The sequence below is a fragment of the Lolium perenne genome, chromosome 6, assembly GCF_019359855.2.
Source record: "Lolium perenne isolate Kyuss_39 chromosome 6, Kyuss_2.0, whole genome shotgun sequence".
In the NCBI taxonomy this organism is placed as follows: domain Eukaryota; kingdom Viridiplantae; phylum Streptophyta; class Magnoliopsida; order Poales; family Poaceae; genus Lolium; species Lolium perenne.
Window position 1 is genome coordinate 109,164,078 of NC_067249.2, and position 20,085 is coordinate 109,184,162.

The 20,085-nt window shown below is 42.0% G+C and overlaps 1 long non-coding RNA gene across 2 annotated transcripts; it reads right to left on the bottom strand.

Annotated features, from left to right (window-relative positions):
- Positions 1 to 810: 810 nt before the first annotated feature.
- LOC127325948 (uncharacterized) lies at positions 811 to 5,767 on the bottom strand. Of its 2 annotated transcripts, none has more exons than XR_007867464.2 (3): positions 2,696 to 5,767; positions 1,670 to 1,838; positions 811 to 1,474 (listed from the first exon to the last, which is right to left on the bottom strand). It is a non-coding gene; the product is annotated as an uncharacterized lncRNA (long non-coding RNA). The 2 variants fall into 2 exon arrangements; XR_007867465.2 differs by having other exon boundaries at positions 811 to 1,288; positions 2,696 to 5,760.
- Positions 5,768 to 20,085: the final 14,318 nt, after the last annotated feature.

Sequence of the window (20,085 nt, forward strand, 5' to 3'; positions counted from 1 at the left end):
ACAATTCCCTTAGTATGCAACTTGTTTACCATGTTCAAATTCTTGATAATAATCCTGCTCCAATTACTATTAATGAGAAGAACTCTTCTTATACCAAAATTAATGATACTAGGATGCTTTGGCGCGGCGGCACGCCGCGCCCATGGTGTTATCTTTTTTGTTTGGCATGGATGCTAGTTTTACTTAAATATATCCAGTCGGTTAGGCTTGGACTGAATCGTTGATAGCCTGCTGTTTTATGGCTTTTGTATAAGCTGGATAATACAGTACACAATGCAAACAAAACTGGTACGTGTTTGGAGTGCAAATTATTTGGTAGTTCCATCAGTTTTTCTTGGGCTTGCATTTTATATTGCTACTGATATACATGCTGGTAGTGCGAGTACACATTGGCTAGTGCCGCCAATAATACTTCTACTGGATTACACATAGGTAATAAGCTGGCCGGTGATACTAATCTGCAGTAGTAATACACACTACTACTAACATAGATAGGCAGCCACATGGTCAAAATTGATAGAACTGATGCATATAAATTGGTAGAATAAAGGCAGATGGAAAATAACCTTGTTCCAAGATTCATCTAATGGTAATAACAATTTCTATAATTGAACTGCCATCAGGCTTTATGAATAGTAATGATCTAATTTTCGATCCAATCGTTGTTGCATCAAGATGAAGAAATGAATTAAAAGACAGAAAAGTTAATAGATGTGAAAATCTAGCTGGTTTACTACATGTGTTGCAATAGAACTAAGTGGACCGGAAATAGCTAGTTAGATAAGAGCAAAATACACAGAATAGAGAGACTGTGTCTTCAGAACTGGCTTAAAGTTATATAGAGCAATAGTCTTGAAAACCTGGCATACTACGATTCAACATCGAGGTACTAACTTATAATATAGTCCATAGAAAGGGAATATGGCTTTTAAAAAACGAAAATAGTACACTGATAAATTTATAGAGCTTACAGTTACTACAGAATGGTCAAGTCCGTAGGTCGCAATGGCAGCATCTTGGTCTGGAGCATGCTGTGATAGCTTTGCCAAGGTCCGACTTGCTGTCATCTGTAACTGCCTCATGCTATTTCACTGATCCAGTATGTATCCAATCACTGGTGCTGAATTTAAGTTGCAGTGCAAACCAGGTAGCTCAAGCTGTCGTGACCCCACAAATAACTGAAGCATACTCAGACGTCCATTGGATAAGCTCCAGCTCTCCTGTATGAATCCAGGCATCTTACTCTATAAACCAAGAATGCATAGTCATTCAGCAGCTGAACTCGTACCTGGACATGTACATTCTGACTCAATAAATTCACAAACGTGTCCAGCTAAATACGAATTAGATTTACCGCTTGTTCGCATAGCACCCTGGCAGAAATTACCTCATAAAGTACGTAGTATGATTAAGGAGGTTGAGAATGCCCGCTAGATTAGCATTTGTGGCAACTATTTCTTCATAATATCAGAAGCTAATTTTTTGTACAAAAGGGTAAGTTCAGACTTAAAAAAATTGCTGGATACACATTATAATAATGGATTATTGATAACAATAGAAGGATACAAATATATACACACAATGTGAAGCACATAAGTTGAAGCAGTGGAGTACATACAAATAGTAAATGGGGGAAATAGATGTAATGCTCAAGTTTATTAATATATACCTCATGGTTTACAGCGATGAAATCTAACTCATCTACGTTTTGTTGCGTGTTTACTGATATCTGCATTCCCAGATACAGGAAAGACGGACAAGAACCTTCCATTAATAAATAATGAGATCAAGGCAATATGTCTTTGACCATGAAACTTTCATGTCTTTCTTCTTCTATACTGCATGTGATTGAAATTATTCAGCGTAGAGTAGAGAGTGGCATACCAAGGATTTACAAAAAAAAGGACAAAATTCATAAAGGGATATGATTTCTAGTGGAATATATAAATAAATTAAGACTAAAATAGAGAAGACAACGAAACAGAGAATGGTTAAGGTGCATAATCGACTGCAATCTGTATGTATGTGGGGTATTCAGTACACTTATAATAGTGGATGTATGAATGTGTCAGGAGGGAATCTAAATAAAGTAGGCATCATATTATTATACAATACATAATTAATGATCCAAATAGGTCAGTTCAGCAGTCAACATAAAGCAAGAAAACAAATGAATAGTACAAAAAAGAGATAGTTGGTAAAAAAGATGGATTGAACATAGAGGACCGAATTTGCTAGTTTATCAACTGTAATTCCTTATTAAATTTAGGAAGAGCACCAGATACTGTCTCGAAACCAGAACAGTCTACTAAATTGTTTCTTTCAAGAGATATCAGAATGCAACAGCAGAATTAAAATGTCAAAAGCCTGAAGAGCTCTATCAATATCATGAATCTGTAGCAAGAGATACTAAACTGATATTGATAATTACGAAAAAATAACCATCAGGCTAATTCCGTGTCCTTCTTTGTTCCAACATCATTGATATGGGACTTCTTAAAATATTTGTCACGAACTTGTGGGATATCATTAGTTCTAGAGTGGGAGTTGACAAAAAAAAAGTTCATTTGTTAAACAGTAAGCACACTTCTTCCAACGGCATTGGGAACTTTGGTGAGCAAGTTACAGGTGCTCCCAAATAATCATTAGATATTCGCAGTGTCATGAAGGAAAAAACCACGGTTTAAGATTATACCTTTGCATCATTACTCATTAGCCAGAAAAAGGCACTCTCCATTGCGTCCATGAAAAACTATATAATTAGCCAAAACATTTGATTGCAGAATCCTACAGAGCAAAAATCAGATTGTCAGATCGCTCCCAATAGCCATAAGATATGAAAGCTAGAAAAGAGAATAAGGAAACCCAGATGCACTGCATCTTATGCAGATGAGTTAATCAGCTGAATACATTACTTTAACCTATACAGATCAAATGATAAATCCAAGAATACACTTTTTTGGTTTTTATAGGCATAACAACAAACACTTGTGAGGCATCAAAATCTCAAAGCATCCATGTTGCTCCCACGATGCTGTAGGCTGGGACGGAGAAGAAAGGTCACAGGAATGGCTAGGCAAAAATGAGTAGAAGGCAGCAGCACCAGAGGATGAATCGATGACCGATCGCTTGCCGAGTCTCCTCTCAATTTCTGCATGTGTTAAATCAGTCATCAAAGGCAAAACATCACTCTGAGTCGTGGACGAAGAAGAAGCCGTAACAGTGGCCGGCGCTGTAGGAGAAACGGCATAGAACAGGGGCAGAGACGGCGCAGGCATGGGCATCAGATCGAAATTTGGAGGGAGGATCGAGCGCGGATGTCCTCGAGAACGGCCACGACCTGGAGGTCTCCCATGACGCAGACGGTCACCATCAGAAGCAGCACCGGCAGGAGGCGGACGCGGAGGCAGAGCATGAAGGCTACGGCGGCGAGACGGAGTCGGAGAATGAGAAGAGGACGGAGGGCGGCCGCGGCGACGCCGACGGCCAGCAAAACCGCGTGTGTTCATGGACTACCTGCCGAAGAAGAAGAAACCGGGCAACATTACACCATTATAAAGCAAGGAGAAGAAAGGAAAACGTAGAAGGCAGGAAGAAAGAGGAGACGCAGAAGAAGCAGCACGATCGCCCGTCGTGTATGGCGGGCGCAGATCGGCAAGGGGAACTGGGGAAGATGCAGGCGCCGGAGTTTTCGTGGGTAAACCCCAGCAGGAAGCGTAACAGAATTGAATGGCAGGGAGGAAAATAAGAAAAAATCGGGAAAAAAGAGAAGGCAAGACGGTTGCTGAAAATGTGAAGCCAACACGTAGCAGTGCAGCAGTAATAACGTGGCAAACCAAGCAGTTATGAACCCACGATCACGGAGAGGCCGAGAAAAGAAAAGGGAATTACCGGGGAGAGGTGATAATGCCATTTTAGCGCGGGAGAGATCTCTATCTTTACTAAGACCCGTTTGCCGGTCAACCAGATGCCTAGAAAAAAGGAAAAAACAAACCGATCACCAACTGGAGAGAAAGAAATATAAAACGTGGCAGGATGCCTATGGATGGGAAGGAAGAAAAATAGCGCATATACAGTGTGTGAAGAAAGAGGAGAGCGTGAAATCTGCAACGCTTTATATAGGATATAACTTCTATGCATATGAACCATGATAAGAATGTTTTAAGTGATGGGTATATTATGGATTTCATCAATGATGCTACTGAAAGTTATTATGAGAGAGGGAAACATGGTTATATGCATCTTAATAATATTAAGTTTCCCCTCTTTATGTTGAGAATCTTGAAGTTACTCGTGTTTTATCCTCTTATGCTTGTCACTTTGTTTTTCATGAATTCATTTGTGTACAAGATTCATTTGCACAGGAAGTGGGTTAGACTTAATGTGTTTTGAATTTGCCTCTTGATGCTCTCTTTTGCTTCAACGCTTACTTCTTGCGAGTGCATCATTAAAACTGCTGAGCCCATCTTAATGGCTATAAAGAAAGCACTTCTTGGGAGATAACCCATGTGTTTATTTTGCTATAGCAACTTTGTTTTATATTTGTGTCTTGGAAGTTGTTACTACTGTAACAACCTCTACTTATCTTTATTTTATTGCATTGTTGTGCGAAGTAAAGTCTTTGATAGTAAGGTTGATACTAGATTTGGATTACTGCGCAGAAATAGATTTCTGTCTGTCACGAATTTGGACAGGGTTCTCTGTAGGTAACTCAGAAAATTCTGTAAATTTACGTGAGTGATCCTCAGATATGTACGCAACTTTCATTAAATTTGAGCATTTTCATTTGAGCAAGTCTGGTGCCTCTTAAAAATTCATCTTTACGGACTGTTCTGTTTTGACAGATTCTGCCTTTTCTTTCGCATTGCTTCTTTTGCTATGTTGGACGGATTCCTTTGTTCCATTAACTTCCAGTAGCTTTGAGCAATGTCCAGAAGTGTTAAGAATGATTGTGTCACCTCTGAACATGTGAATTTTGATTATGCACTAACCCTCTAATGAGTTTGTTTCGAGTTTGGTGTGGAGGAAGTTTTCAAGGGTCAAGAGAGGAGGATGATACAATGTGATCAAGAAGAGTGAAAAGTCTAAGCTTGGGGATGCCCCGGTGGTTCATCCCTGCATATTTCAAGAAGACTCAAGCAACTAAGCTTGGGGATGCCCAAGGCACCCCCTTCTTCATCGACAAATTATCAGGTTCCTTCTCTTGAAACTATATTTTTATTCGGTCACATCTTATGTACTTTACTTGGAGCGTCTGTATGTTTTTGTTTTTGTTTTTGTTTGAATAAAAGATTGTGTGGGAGAGAGACACGCTCTGCTGGTTCATATGAACACATGTGTTCTTAGCTTTTAATGTTCATGGCGAAGGTTGAAACTGCTTCGTTAATTGTTGTATGGTTGGAAACGGGAAGTGCTACATGTAGTAATTGGTATGATGTCTTGAATAATGTGATACTTGGCAATTGTTGTGCTCATGTTTAAGCTCTTGCATCATATACTTTGCACCTATTAGTGAAGAAATACATAGAGCTTGCTAAAATTTGGTTTGCATGATTGGTCTCTCTAAGGTCTAGATATTTTCTGGTAAGGGTTTGAGCAACAAGGAAGACAATGTATAGTCTTATAATGCTTGCAATATGTTCTTATGTAAGTTTTGCTGTACCGGTTCATGCTTGTGTTTGTTTCAAATAGCCTTGCTAGCCTAAACCTTGTATTGAGAGGGAATACTTCTCGTGCATCCAAAATCCTTGAGCCAAACACTATGCCATTTGTGTCCACCATACCTACCTACTACATGGTATTTCTCCGCCATTCCAAAGTAAATTGCTTGAGTGCTACCTTTAAATTTCCATTCTTTGTCTTTGCAATATATAGCTCATGGGACAAATAGCCTAAAAACTATTGTGGTATTGAATATGTACTTATGTATCTTATTTCTTATTAAGTTGCTTGTTGAGCGATAACCATGTTCCTGTGGACACCATCAACACTTTGTTGAATATCATGTGAGTTGCTGATACGTCTCCGACGTATCGATAATTTCTTATGTTCCATGCCACATTATTGATGATATCTACATGTTTTATGCACACTTTATGTCATATTCGTGCATTTTCTGGAACTAACCTATTAACAAGATGCCGAAGTGCCAGTTGCTATTTTCTGCTGTTTTTGGTTTCAGAAATCCTAGTAAGGAAATATTCTCGGAATTGGACGAAATCAACGCCCAGGGTCCTATTTTGCCACGAAGCTTCCAGAAGACCGAAGAGTCAACGAAGTGGGGCCACGAGGTGGCCAGGAGGGCAGGCGGCGCGGCCCCACCCTTGGCCGCGCCAGCCTGTCTCCTGGGCCCCTCGCGACGCCCCCTGACCTACCCTTCCGCCTACAAATAGCCTTCGTCGCGAAACCCCCAGTACCGAGAGCCACGATACGGAAAACCTTCCAGAGACGCCGCCGCCAATCCCATCTCGGGGGATTCAGGGGATCGCCTCCGGCACCCTGCCGGAGAGGGAAATCATCTCCCGGAGGACTCTATGCCAGCATGGTTGCCTCCGGAGTGATGTGTGAGTAGTCTACCCCTGGACTATGGGTCCATAGCAGTAGCTAGATGGTTGTCTTCTCCTCATTGTGCTTAATTGTCGGGTCTTGTGAGCTGCCGAACATGATCAAGATCATCTATCTGTAATGCTATATGTTGTGTTTGTTGGGATCCGATGAATAGAGAATACCATGTTATGTTGATTATCAATTTATATCTATGTGTTGTTTATGATCTTGCATGCTCTCCGTTATTACTAGAGGCTCTGGCCAAGTTTTTGCTATTAACTCCAAGAGGGGGTATTTATGCTCGATAGTGGGTTCATGTCTCCGTGAATCTGGGGAAGTGACAGAAATCTCTAAGATTATGGATGTGCTGTTGCCACTAGGGATAAAACATTGGTGCTATGTTCGAGGATGTAGTTATTGATTACATTACGCGCAATACTTAATGCAATTGTCTGTTGTTAGCAACTTAATACTGGAGGGGGTTCGGATGATAACCTGAAGGTGGACTTTTTAGGCATAGATGCATGCTGGATAGCGGTCTATGTACTTTGTCGTAATGCCCAATTAAATCTCACTATACTCATCATAATATGTATGTGCATGGTCATGCCCTCTTTATTTGTCAATTGCCCAACTGTAATTTGTTCACCCAACATGCTGTTTATCTTATGGGAGAGACACCTCTAGTGAACTGTGGACCCCGGTCCAATTCTCTATACTGAAATACAATCTACTGCAATACTCGTTCTACTGTTTTCTGCAAACAATCATCTTCCACACTATACATCTAATCCTTTGTTACAGCAAGCCAGTGAGATTGAGAACCTCGCTGTTTCGTTGGGGCAAAGTACTTGGTTTGTGTTGTGCAGGTTCCACGTTGGCGCCGGAATCCCTGGTGTTGCGCCGCACTACATCTCGCCGCCATCAACCTTCAACGTGCTTCTTGACTCCTACTGGCTCGATAAACCTTGGTTTCTACTGAGGGAAACTTGCCGCTGTGCACATCACACCTTCCTCTTGGGGTTCCCAACGGACGCGTGTCGAACGAAAAGACAATACGTCAACCACGCGCATCAAGCAAATTTCTGGCGCCGTTGCCGGGGAGATCAAGACACGCTGCAAGGGGAGTCTCCACATCCCAATCTCTTTACTTTGTTTTTGTCTTGCTTTATTTTATTTACTACTTTGTTTGCTGTGCTATATCAAAAACACAAAAAAAATAGTTACTTGCATTTACTTTATCTAGTTTGTTTTATTTACTACTGCTAAAATGGGTACTCCTGAAAATACTAAGTTGTGTGACTTCACAACCACAAATAATAATGATTTCTTATGCACACCTATTGCTCCACCTGCTACTACAGCAGAATTCTTTGAAATTAAACCTGCTTTACTAAATCTTGTTATGCGAGAGCAATTTTCTGGTGTTAGTTCTGATGATGCTGCTGCCCATCTCAATAATTTTGTTGAATTGTGTGAAATGCAAAAGTATAAAGATGTAGATGGTGACATTATAAAATTAAAATTGTTCCCTTTCTCATTAAGAGGAAGAGCTAAAGATTGGTTGCTATCTCTGCCTAAGAATAATATTGATTCATGGACTAAATGCAAGGATGCTTTTATTGGTAGATATTATCCCCCTGCTAAAATTATATCTTTGAGGAGTAGCATAATGAATTTTAAACAATTAGATACTGAGCATGTTGCACAAGCATGGGAAAGAATGAAATCTTTGGTTAAAAATTGCCCAACCCATGGACTGACTACTTGGATGATCATCCAAACCTTTTATGCAGGACTGAATTTTTCTTCGCGGAACCTATTGGATTCAGCTGCTGGAGGTACCTTTATATCCATCACTCTTGGTGAAGCAACAAAGCTTTTTGATAATATGATGATCAATTACTCTGAATGGCACACGGAAAGAGCTCCACAAGGTAAGAAGGTAAATTCTGTCGAAGAAACCTCTTCCTTGAGTGACAAGATTGATGCTATTATGTCTATGCTTGTGAATGATAGGACTAATGTTGATCCTAATAATGTTCCGTTAGCTTCATTGGTTGCTCAGGAAGAACATGTTGATGTAAACTTCATTAAAAATAATAATTTCAACAACAATGCTTACCGGAACAATTCTAGTAACAACTATAGGCCATATCCTTATAATAATGGCAACGGCTATGGTAATTCTTATGGGAATTCTTATAACAATAATAGGAATTCACCCCCTGGACTTGAAGCCATGCTTAAAGAATTTATTAGTACACAAACTGCTTTTAACAAATCTGTTGAAGAAAAGCTTGGGAAAATTGATATACTTGCTTCTAAAGTCGATAGTCTTGTTGCTGATGTTGATCTTTTGAAATCGAAATTTATGCCTAATGAAAATCATCATAATAAATTACTACTACAGCAAATGCCATCCAAGTTAGAATTAATGAGAATATAAGATTGATGGCCGAATTGCGTGCTAGGTGGGAAAGAGAAGAAAATGAAAAAGAAGATAATATAGCTAAAGTTTGGACTATTACCACCACTAGTAATGCTAATGCTACACAAGTTGCTGCACCTCCTACTACTAATAATAAAAGAATTGGTGTTAGCAATGTTTCCACTTCTAATGCAAAGCGCGAAAAAGCTCGAAACTCGCTAAATCATTAAATCGCTGTGATAAAACTGCTGAAATTTTTTCCAACATTGGGGATGATGATCCCATTGCTTTAGATTATAATGGTTTGAATTTTGATGATTGCCACATCTCTGAAGTTATAAAGCTCTTACAAAAACTTGCTAAAAGTCCTAATGCTAGTGCTATAAATTTGGCTTTCACGAAACATATTAGAAATGCTCTCATAAAAGCTAGAGAAGAGAAATTAGAACGCGAAGCTTCTATTCCTAGAAAGCTAGAGGATGGTTGGGAGCCCATCATTAAGATGAAGGTCAATGACTTTGATTGTAATGCTTTATGTGATCTTGGTGCAAGTATTTCTGTTATGCCTAAGAAAATTTATAATATGCTTGACTTGCCACCGCTGAAAAATTGTTATTTGGATGTTAATCTTGCTGATCATTCTACAAAGAAACCTTTGGGGAAAGTTGATAATGTTCGCATTACCGTTAACAATAACCTTGTCCCCGTTGATTTTGTTGTCTTGGATATTGAATGCAATGCATCTTGTCCCATTATATTGGGAAGACCTTTTCTTCGAACTGCTGGTGCTATCATTGATATGAAGGAAGGTAATATTAAATATCAATTTCCTCTCAAGAAAGGTATGGAACACTTCCCTAGAAAGAGAATGAAGTTACCTTTTGATTCTATCATTAGAACAAATTATAATGTTGACACTTCGTCTCTCGACAATACTTGATACACACTTTCTGCGCCTAGCTGAAAGGCGTTAAAGAAAAGCGCTTATGGGAGACAACCCATGTTTTTACTACAGTACATTATTTTATATTTGTGTCTTGGAAGTTGTTTACTACTGTAGCAACCTCTCCTTATCTTAGTTTGGTGTTTTGTTGTGCCAAGTAAAGTCGTTGATAGTAAGGTTCATACTAGATTTGGATTACTGCGCAGAAACAGATTTCTTTGCTGTCACGAATCTGGGCAAAATTCTCTATAGGTAACTCAGAAACTTATGCCAATTTACGTGAGTGATCCTCAGATATGTACGCAACTTTCACTAAATTTGAGCATTTTCATTTGAGCAAGTCTGGTGCCTCAATAAAATTCGTCAATACGAACTGTTCTGTTTTGACAGATTCTGCCTTTTATTTCGCATTGCCTGTTTTGATATGCTCGATGGATATTTCGATTCCATTGACTTTCAGTAGCTTTGTGCAATGTCCAGAAGTGTTAAGAATGATTATGTCACCTCTGAACATGTATATTTTGATTGTGCACTAACTCTCTAATGAGTTGTTTTGAGTTTGGTGTGGAGGAAGTTTTCAAGGATCAAGAGAGGGAGATGATACAACATGATCAAGGAGAGTGAAAGCTCTAAGCTTGGGGATGCCCCGGTGGTTCACCCCTGCATATATCAAGAAGACTCAAGCGTCTAAGCTTGGGGATGCCCAAGGCATCCCCTTCTTCATCGACAACATTATCAGGTTCCTCCCCTGAAACTATATTTTTATTCCATCACATCTTATGTGCTTTGCTTGGAGCGTCGGTTTGTTTTTGTTTTTGTTTTGTTTGAATAAAATGGATCCTAGCATTCATTGTGTGGGAGAGAGACATGCTCCGCTGTTGCATATGGACAAGTATGTCCTTAGGCTCTACTCATAATATTCATGGCGAAGTTTCTTCTTCGTTAAATTGTTATATGGTTGGAATTGGAAAATGATACATGTAGTAATTGCTATAATGTCTTGGATAATGTGATACTTGGCAATTGTTGTGCTCATGTTTAAGCTCTTGCATCATATACTTTGCACCTATTAATGAAGAAATACATAGAGCATGCTAAAATTTGGTTTGCATATTTGGTCTCTCTAAAGTCTAGATAATTTCTAGTATTGAGTTTGAACAACAAGGAAGACGGTGTAGGATCTTATAATGTTTACAATATGTCTTTTATGTGAGTTTTGCTGCACCGCTTCATCCTTGTGTTTGTTTCAAATAGCCTTGCTAGCCTAAACCTTGTATCGAGAGGGAATACTTCTCATGCATCCAAAATCCTTGAGCCAACCACTATGCCATTTGTGTCCACCATACCTACCTACTACATGGTATTTCTCCGCCACTCCAAAGTAAATTTCTTGAGTGCTACCTTTAAATTTCCATTCTTTGCCTTTACAATATATAGCTCATGGGACAAATAGCCTAAAAACTATTGTGGTATTGAATATGTACTTATGCACTTTATCTCTTATTAAGTTGCTTGTTGTGCGATAACCATGTTCCTGGGGACGCCATCAACTACTCTTTGTTGAATATCATGTGAGTTGCTATGCATGTTCGTCTTGTCTGAAGTCAGGGAGATTTACCACCTTATGGTTAGAGCGTGCATATTGTTAGAGAAGAACATTGGACCGCTAACTAAAGCCATGATCCATGGTGGAAGTTTCAGTTTTGGACATATATCCTCAATCTCATATGAGAAAATTAATTGTTGCTACATGCTTATGCATAAAAGAGGAGTCCATTATCTGTTGTCTATGTTGTCCCGGTATGGATGTCTAAGTTGAGAATAATCAATAGCGAGAAATCCAATGCGAGCTTTCTCCTTAGACCTTTGTACAGGCGGCATAGAGGTACCCCTTTGTGACACTTGGTTAAAACATGTGCATTGCGATAATCCCGGTAATCCAAGCTAATTAGGACAAGGTGCGGGCACTATTAGTATACTATGCATGAGGCTTGCAACTTGTAAGATATAATTTACATGACACATATGCTTTATTACTACCGTTGACAAAATTGTTTCTTGTTTTCAAAATCAAAGCTCTAGCACAAATATAGCAATCGATGCTTTCCTCTTTGAAGGACCATTCTTTTACTTTTATGTTGAGTCGGTTCACCTATCTCTCTCCATCTCAAGAAGCAAACACTTGTGTGAACTTTGCATTGATTCCTACATACTTGCATATTGCATTTGTTATATTACTCTATGTTGACAATATCCATGAGATATACATGTTATAAGTTGAAAGCAACCGCTGAAACTTAATCTTCCTTTGTGTTGCTTCAATGTCTTTACTTTGAATTATTGCTTTATGAGTTAACTCTTATGCAAGACTTATTGATGCTTGTCTTGAAGTACTATTCATGAAAAGTCTTTGCTATATGATTCAGTTGTTTACTCATGTCATTTACATTGTTTTGATCGCTGCATTCATTACATATGCTTACATATGCTCCACAATAGTATGTCACTCCAGAAATTATCTTTGTTTATCGTTTACCTGCTCGGGACGAGCAGAAACTAAGCTTGGGGATGCTGATACGTCTCCGACGTATCGATAATTTCTTATGTTCCATGCCACATTATTGATGATATCTACATGTTTTATGCATACTTTATGTCATATTTATGTATTTTCCGGCACTAACCTATTAACGAGATGCCGAAGAGCCAGTTGTTGTTTTCTGCTGTTTTTGGTTTCAGAAATCCTAGTAAGGAAATATTCTCGGAATTGGACGAAATCAACGCCCAGGGTCCTATTTTGCCACGAAGCTTCTAGAAGACCGAAGAGTCAACGAAGTGGGGCCACGAGGTGGCCAGGAGGGCAGGCGGCGCGGCCCCACCCTTGGCCGCGCCGGCTGTCTCTGGGCCCTCGCGACCCCCCCTGACCTACCCTTCCGCCTACAAATAGCCTTCGTCGCGAAACCCCCAGTACCGAGAGCCACGATACGGAAAACCTTCCAGAGACGCCGCCGCCAATCCCATCTCGGGGGATTCAGGGGATCGCCTCCGGCACCCTGCCGGAGAGGGGAATCATCTCCCGGAGGACTCTACGCCGCCATGGTCGCCTCCGGAGTGATGTGTGAGTAGTCTACCCCTGGACTATGGGTCCATAGCAGTAGCTAGATGGTTGTCTTCTCCTCATTGTGCTTAATTGTCGGGTCTTGTGAGCTGCCGAACATGATCAAGATCATCTATCTGTAATGCTATATGTTGTGTTTGTTGGGATCCGATGAATAGAGAATACCATGTTATGTTGATTATCAATTTATATCTATGTGTTGTTTATGATCTTGCATGCTCTCCGTTATTAGTAGAGGATCTGGCCAAGTTTTTGCTATTAACTCCAAGCGGATGAAGCCTGGTGACCGGGTGTATACGTGAGCACGCGCCCAGCAGTCGACACGTGTCTAACGGTGTTTGTTCCCCCGTTAGGTGATGTGCTACTGATTGATTAGGGAACATCGATTCTAGAATTGATTGATTAGCTTCGTCCGCTACTGTGGAGCAACTAATTAACTAAGCGCTCTGCTTAGCGCATGTATTTTCAGCGCCGCATCCGTGTCCAGGCCATGGACGCCGTCCTTCCCAAGCTCGACTGCCGCACTTCTGTTCGCTTACGGCCGTGCACGTCGCGCGGCCCCTGCCGCACACGCGCCTGCGAGCGCAGACCATGTGCCGCCTCGAGGCTCCCAGTTTCCTCTGCTGCCGGCAGCCGCACGTCGCCGCCCTTCCCAAGCTCGGCCGCCGCACCTCTGTCCGGCCACGGCCGTGCACGTCGCGCGATGGCGGAGGACGAAGCCATATAGTACAAGATTTTTTTTTACACTTTCCGATTGGGATCCAAGACATTTATCCAAAAAATCATAGTACTATATAAATGAACGAGATCTAAGAACTCAGATTCATGAACATAGTAGTTTCAAACAATTAAGCAATGAACGAAAATTGCATCTAGAAAACCGAACAAGTAAACCAAACAGAAAATAAAAAAATACAACAAACAGGGGAGGCCAGATTCACTGCTGCTGGCCCAAATCTGGTGTTCTTCATCCTCTTCAACCACGAGGGGATCCAGCTTGAGGCCAACCGGCAATGTCTGCGATGGAGCAGGTTGAGTAGGTGGCCGTTGCTAGACTCGATCAACATGTCTACTTTGCTCGTACAAGGCCTTTTCCTTGCGGGCGACTGGTATGACTCCCGCTCGGGCGAACAGGCTTCACCACGCGGCCGACAACCAAATCGGACCTGCATATCTCATCGAACAGTAGCAGGGGAAAGAAAATTCCCAAATTGAAACCGCCCTTCGTCGGAAGCCTCCCCTTCCAATCGAGGACGCGCAGTCGGCAGAAGCGCACATGGTCCTACCTCCCCAACTGCAGACGAGTTCGACGACGCTAGGCCTCCCTCCTCAACCATGCGGGGCTCGAGCTCGAGGTCCTCCTCGCCAATGGAGTTCCTGATCCCGCCGTCTGCCGCAAGGCCCGCGCTCGCCCCCCTGCAGAGCCACGGCCAACTCATCCCCGTCGTTTTGCCGGTGCCGGCCTGGGAGACGGCGGCGACGTAGGCCATGATGGGGCCGGGGAGGAGCACGAACGCCCTACTGCGGTGGCGGTGCCGGGAGCAGCGGGAGCAGGCGCACCGCACGACGAGGCCGAGACGCGCATCGCTTGGGAGCGGGCGGCGCGTGTGGGAGCTTGTGTGGCCGAGACTCGTGCGTGAAGATGATTTGGGGAAGGAGTGAAGGACGAGCCGAATTAGAGGATAAGGCACAGGAGGTGGCGTCAGATTGATTCCACGCCGTTTGGTCGCCGTGTGTGAAGTCACGAATCTTAAAGCAAATCCAATGGTAATGGATGCGTGCTCACGTATACACACGGTCACCAAATCCACTCTCTAACTCCAAGAGGGGGTATTTATGCTCGATAGTGGGTTCATGTCTCCGTGAATCTGGGGAAGTGACAGAAATCTCTAAGATTATGGATGTGCTGTTGCCACTAGGGATAAAACATTGGTGCTATGTTCGAGGATGTAGTTACTGATTACATTACGCGCAATACTTAATGCAATTGTCTGTTGTTAGCAACTTAATACTGGAGGGGGTTCGGATGATAACCTGAAGGTGGACTTTTCAGGCATAGATGCATGCTGGATAGCGGTCTATGTACTTTGTCGTAATGCCCAATTAAATCTCACTATACTCATCATAATATGTATGTGCATGGTCATGCCCTCTTTATTTGTCAATTGCCCAACTGTAATTTGTTCACCCAACATGATGTTTATCTTATGGGAGAGACACCTCTAGTGAACTGTGGACCCCGGTCCAATTCTCTATACTGAAATACAATCTACTGCAATACTCGTTCTACTGTTTTCTGCAAACAATCATCTTCCACACTATACATGTAATCCTTTGTTACAGCAAGCCAGTGAGATTGACAACCTCGCTGTTTCGTTGGGGCAAAGTACTTGGTTTGTGTTGTGCAGGTTCCACGTTGGCGCCGGAATCCCTGGTGTTGCGCCGCACTACATCTCGCCGCCATCAACCTTCAACGTGCTTCTTTACTCCTACTGGTTCGATAAACCTTGGTTTCTACTGAGGGAAACTTGCCGCTGTGCGCATCACACCTTCCTCTTGGGGTTCCCAACGGACGCGTGTCGAACGAAAAGACAATACGTCAACCACGCGCATCAGTTGCTATGCATGTTCGTCTTGTCTAAAGTAAGGGCGATTTACCATGAGTTGAATGGTTAGAGCATGCATATTGTTAGAGAAGAACATTGGGCCGCTAACTAAAGCCATGATCCATGGTGGAAGTTTCAGTTTTGGACAAATATCCTCAATCTCATATGAGAACATTAATTGTTGCTAAATGCTTATGCATTAAAGAGGAGTCCATTATCTGTTGTCTATGTTGTCCCGGTATGGATGTCTAAGTTGAGAATAATCAAAAACGAGAAATCCAATGCGAGCTTTCTCCTTAGACCTTTGTACAGGCGGCATAGAGGTACCCCTTTGTGACACTTGGTTAAAACATATGTATTGCGATGATAATCCAGGTAATCCGAGCTAATTAGGACAAGGTGCGGGCACTATTGGTATACTATGCATGAGGCTTGCAACTTGTAGGATATAATTTACATGATACATATGCTTTATTACTACCGTTGACAAAATTGTTTCTTGTTTTCAAAATAAAAGCTCTAGCACAAATATAGCAATCAATGCTTCCCTCTGCGAAGGGCCTTTCTTCTACTTTTATGTTGAGTCAGTTTACCCATTTCTCTCTATCTTAGAAGCAAACACTTGTGTTAACTGTGCATTGATTCTTACATGCTTGCTTATTGCACTTGTTATATTGCTTTGCATTGACAACTATCCATGAGATATACATGTTACAAGTTGAAAGCAACCGCTGAAACTTAATCTTCCTTTTTGTTTCTCCAATGCCTTTACTATGAATTTATTGCTTTATGAGTTAACTCTTATGCAAGACTTATTGAAGCTTGTCTTGAAAGTACTATTCATGAAAAGTCTTTGCTATATGATTCAGTTGTTTACTCATTATCTTCACCATTGCTTTGAATCACTTCATTCATCTCATATGTTTACAATAGTATGATCAAGATTATGTTGGTAGCATGTCACTTCAGAAATTATCTTTTATCGTTTACCTACTCGAGGACGAGTAGGAACTAAGCTTGGGGATGCTGATACGTCTCCAACGTATCTATAATTTCTGATGTTCCATGCTTCTTTTATGACAATACCTACATGTTTTGTTCACACTTTATATCATTTTTATGCGTTTTCCGGAACTAACCTATTGATGAGATGCCGAAGGGCCAGTTGCTGTTTTCTGCTGTTTTTGGTTTCAGAAATCCTACAAAGGAAATATTCTCGGAATCGGACGAAATCAACGCCCAATATCTTATTTTTCCCGGAAGCTTCCAGAGCACCGAAGAGGGGCCAGAAGGGAGCCAGGGGCCCCCACCCCACAGGGCGGCGCGGCCAAGGGGGGGGCGCGCCCCTAGTGTGTGGGTCCCCCGTGGCCCCTCCGACTCCGCCTCTTTGCCTATTTAGGCCTCCCTGACCTAAATCCTCGACACCAATTGACGAAACCCGAGAAAACCTTCCAGAGCCGCCGCCATCGCGAAACTCCAATTCGGGGGACAGAAGTCTCTATTCCGGCACCCTGCCGGGACGGGGAATTGCCCCCGGAGTCATCTCCACCGCCGTCTCCACCGCCATCTTCACCGCCATCGCTGTCTCCATGATGAGGAGGGAGTAATTCACCCCAGGGGCTGAGGGCTCCGCTGTAGCTATGTGGTTCATCTCTCTCTTTATGTGATCTAGTTGAATATCATCTATGTGCTACTCTAGTGATGTTATTAAAGTACTCTATTCCTCCTCGACGGTGTAATGGTGACAGTGTGTGCATCGTGTAGTACTTGGCGTAGGTTATGATTGTAATCTCTTGTAGATTATGAAGTTAATTATTGCTATGATAGTATTGATTTGATCTATGCCTCCTTCATAGTGTGATGGTGACAGTGTGCATGCTATGTTAGTACTTGGTGTAATTGCAATGATCTATCATGCACTCTAAGGTTATTTAAATATGAACATCGAATGTTGTGGAGCTTGTTAACTCCGGCATTGAGGTGCTCTTGTAGCTCTACGCAATTAGTGGTGTTCATCATCCAACAAAAGAGTGTAGAGTGGTTCTATTATGTGATCATTGTTGAGAGTGTCCACTAGTGAAAGCAGGATCCCTAGGCCTTATTTCCACACATTGAATCTCCGTTTGTTTACTGTTTTGTTGCATGTTTACTCGCTGCCATATTTTATTCAGATTGCTATTACCACTCATACTCATCCATATTACTTGCATCTCACTATCTCTTCGCCGAACTAGTGCACCTATACATCTGACAAGTGTATTGGGTGTGTTGGGGACACAAGAGACTTCTTGCATTGTGATCGCAGGGTTGCTTGAGAGGGATATCTTTGACCTCTTCCTTCCTGAGTTCGATAAACCTTGGGTGATCCACTTAAGGGAAAACTTGCTGCTGTTCTACAAACCTCTGCTCTTGGAGGCCCAACACTGTCTACAGGAAAAGGAGTGTGCGTAGACATCAGGCCTCCAAGAGCAGAGGTTTGTAGAACAGCAGCAAGTTTTCCCTTAAGTGGATCACCCAAGGTTTATCAAACTCAGGGAGGAAGAGGTCAAAGATATCCCTCTCAAGCAACCCTGCGATCACAATGCAAGAAGTCTCTTGTGTCCCCAACACACCTAATACACTTGTCAGATGTATAGGTGCACTAGTTCGGCGAAGAGATAGTGAAATACAAGTGGTATGAATGAATATGAGCAGTAGTAATGGCGCGAAAAAATAGCTTCTTTGGCGTGCGATTGATGGTGGTAATATTGCAGGAAGTACAAATGCAGTAGAACAGTAAATAAGCGATGATTGCAGTATTTGGAAACAAGGCCTAGGGATCATACTTTCACTAGTGGACACTCTCAACATTGATCACATAATAAAACCACTCTACACTCTCTTGTTAGATGATGAACACCATTAATTGTGTAGGGCTACAAGAGCACCTCAATGCCGGAGTTAACAAGCTCCACAACATTCGATATTCATATTTAAATAACCTTAGAGTGCATGATAGATCAACACAATTATACCAAGTACTAACATAGCATGCACACTGTCACCATCACACTATGAAAGGAGGAATAGATCACATCAATACCATCATAGTAATAGTTAACTTCATAATCTACAAGAGATCACAATCATAAACTACGCCAAGTACTACATGATGCACACACTGTCACCATTACATCATGAAGGAGGAATAGAGTACTTTAATAACATCACTAGAGTAGCACATATATTAATAGTGATACAAAGCTCATATGAATCTCAATCATGTAAGGCAGCTCATGAGATCATTGTATTGAAGTACATGGAAGAGAGATTAACCACATAGCTACCGCAGAGCCCTCAGCCTCGGGGGTGAATTACTCCCTCCTCATCATGGAGACAGCGATGGCGGTGAAGATGGCGGTGGAGATGGCTTCCGGGGGCAATTCCCCGTCCCGGCAGGGTGCCGGAACAGAGACTTCTGTCCCCCGAATTGGAGTTTCGCGATGGCGGCAGCTCTGGAAGCTTTTCTCGAGTTTCGTCAATCGGTGTCGATGTTTTTGGTCAGGAGGCAACTTATAGGCGAAGAGGCGGAGTCGGAGGGGCTGCAGGGCAGCCACACAATAGGGCGGCGCGCCTGGCTCCTTGGCCGTGCCGGCCACATGTGTTGGGCCCACAGGGCCCTCCTCTGGTCCCTCTCGGGTGTTCTCGAAGCTTCGTGGAATTATAAGATGCTGGCGTTGATTTCGTCCAATTCCGAGAATATTTCCTTACTAGGATTTCTGAAACCAAAAACAGCAGAAAACAGGAACTGGCACTTCGGCATCTTGTCAATAGATTAGTTCCGGAAAACGCATAAAATCATCATAAAGTGTGAACAAAACATGTAGGTATTGTCATAAAACAAGCATGGAACATCAGAAATTATAGATATGTTGGAGACGTATCAATCCCCACCCTCAAGTTGTTCCGCAAGCCGCAACTGCTACAGTAAGCACTGCATTACCGTGGGGAATTAGAAGGGAATCCCCACCCTCAAGTTGCTCCGCAAGACACAACTGCTACGGTAAGCGCGTCCGTTGATGTACGAGAGGTGGAAATACAATTGACTATTCCGTTCCACTCTAGATCTTATGGTTAACATGGGTATTACGGCACAAGAATCAGTGGACGACATTTGTTGTTAATCCTAGATGTATATAAACCCATTGCAATGGAACCTCCACCATATCAACACAATCCATGGTTCCATTGCCCACCACATAGTCATATTCATAGTTATGAAAATAGTGGTTTTGCTTTTTATGCAATAGTGATAAACATAGTACTTTGCAAGTAATTTGGTAAAAATACTCAAATGACATGAGCAAGCGATGAACTTGCCTTTCTTGACTGCAAGATTATGCAGGCAAGGTCTTCGATACGCAATAACTCCAAATTCTGAAATAGCATCATCGTCCGGTAA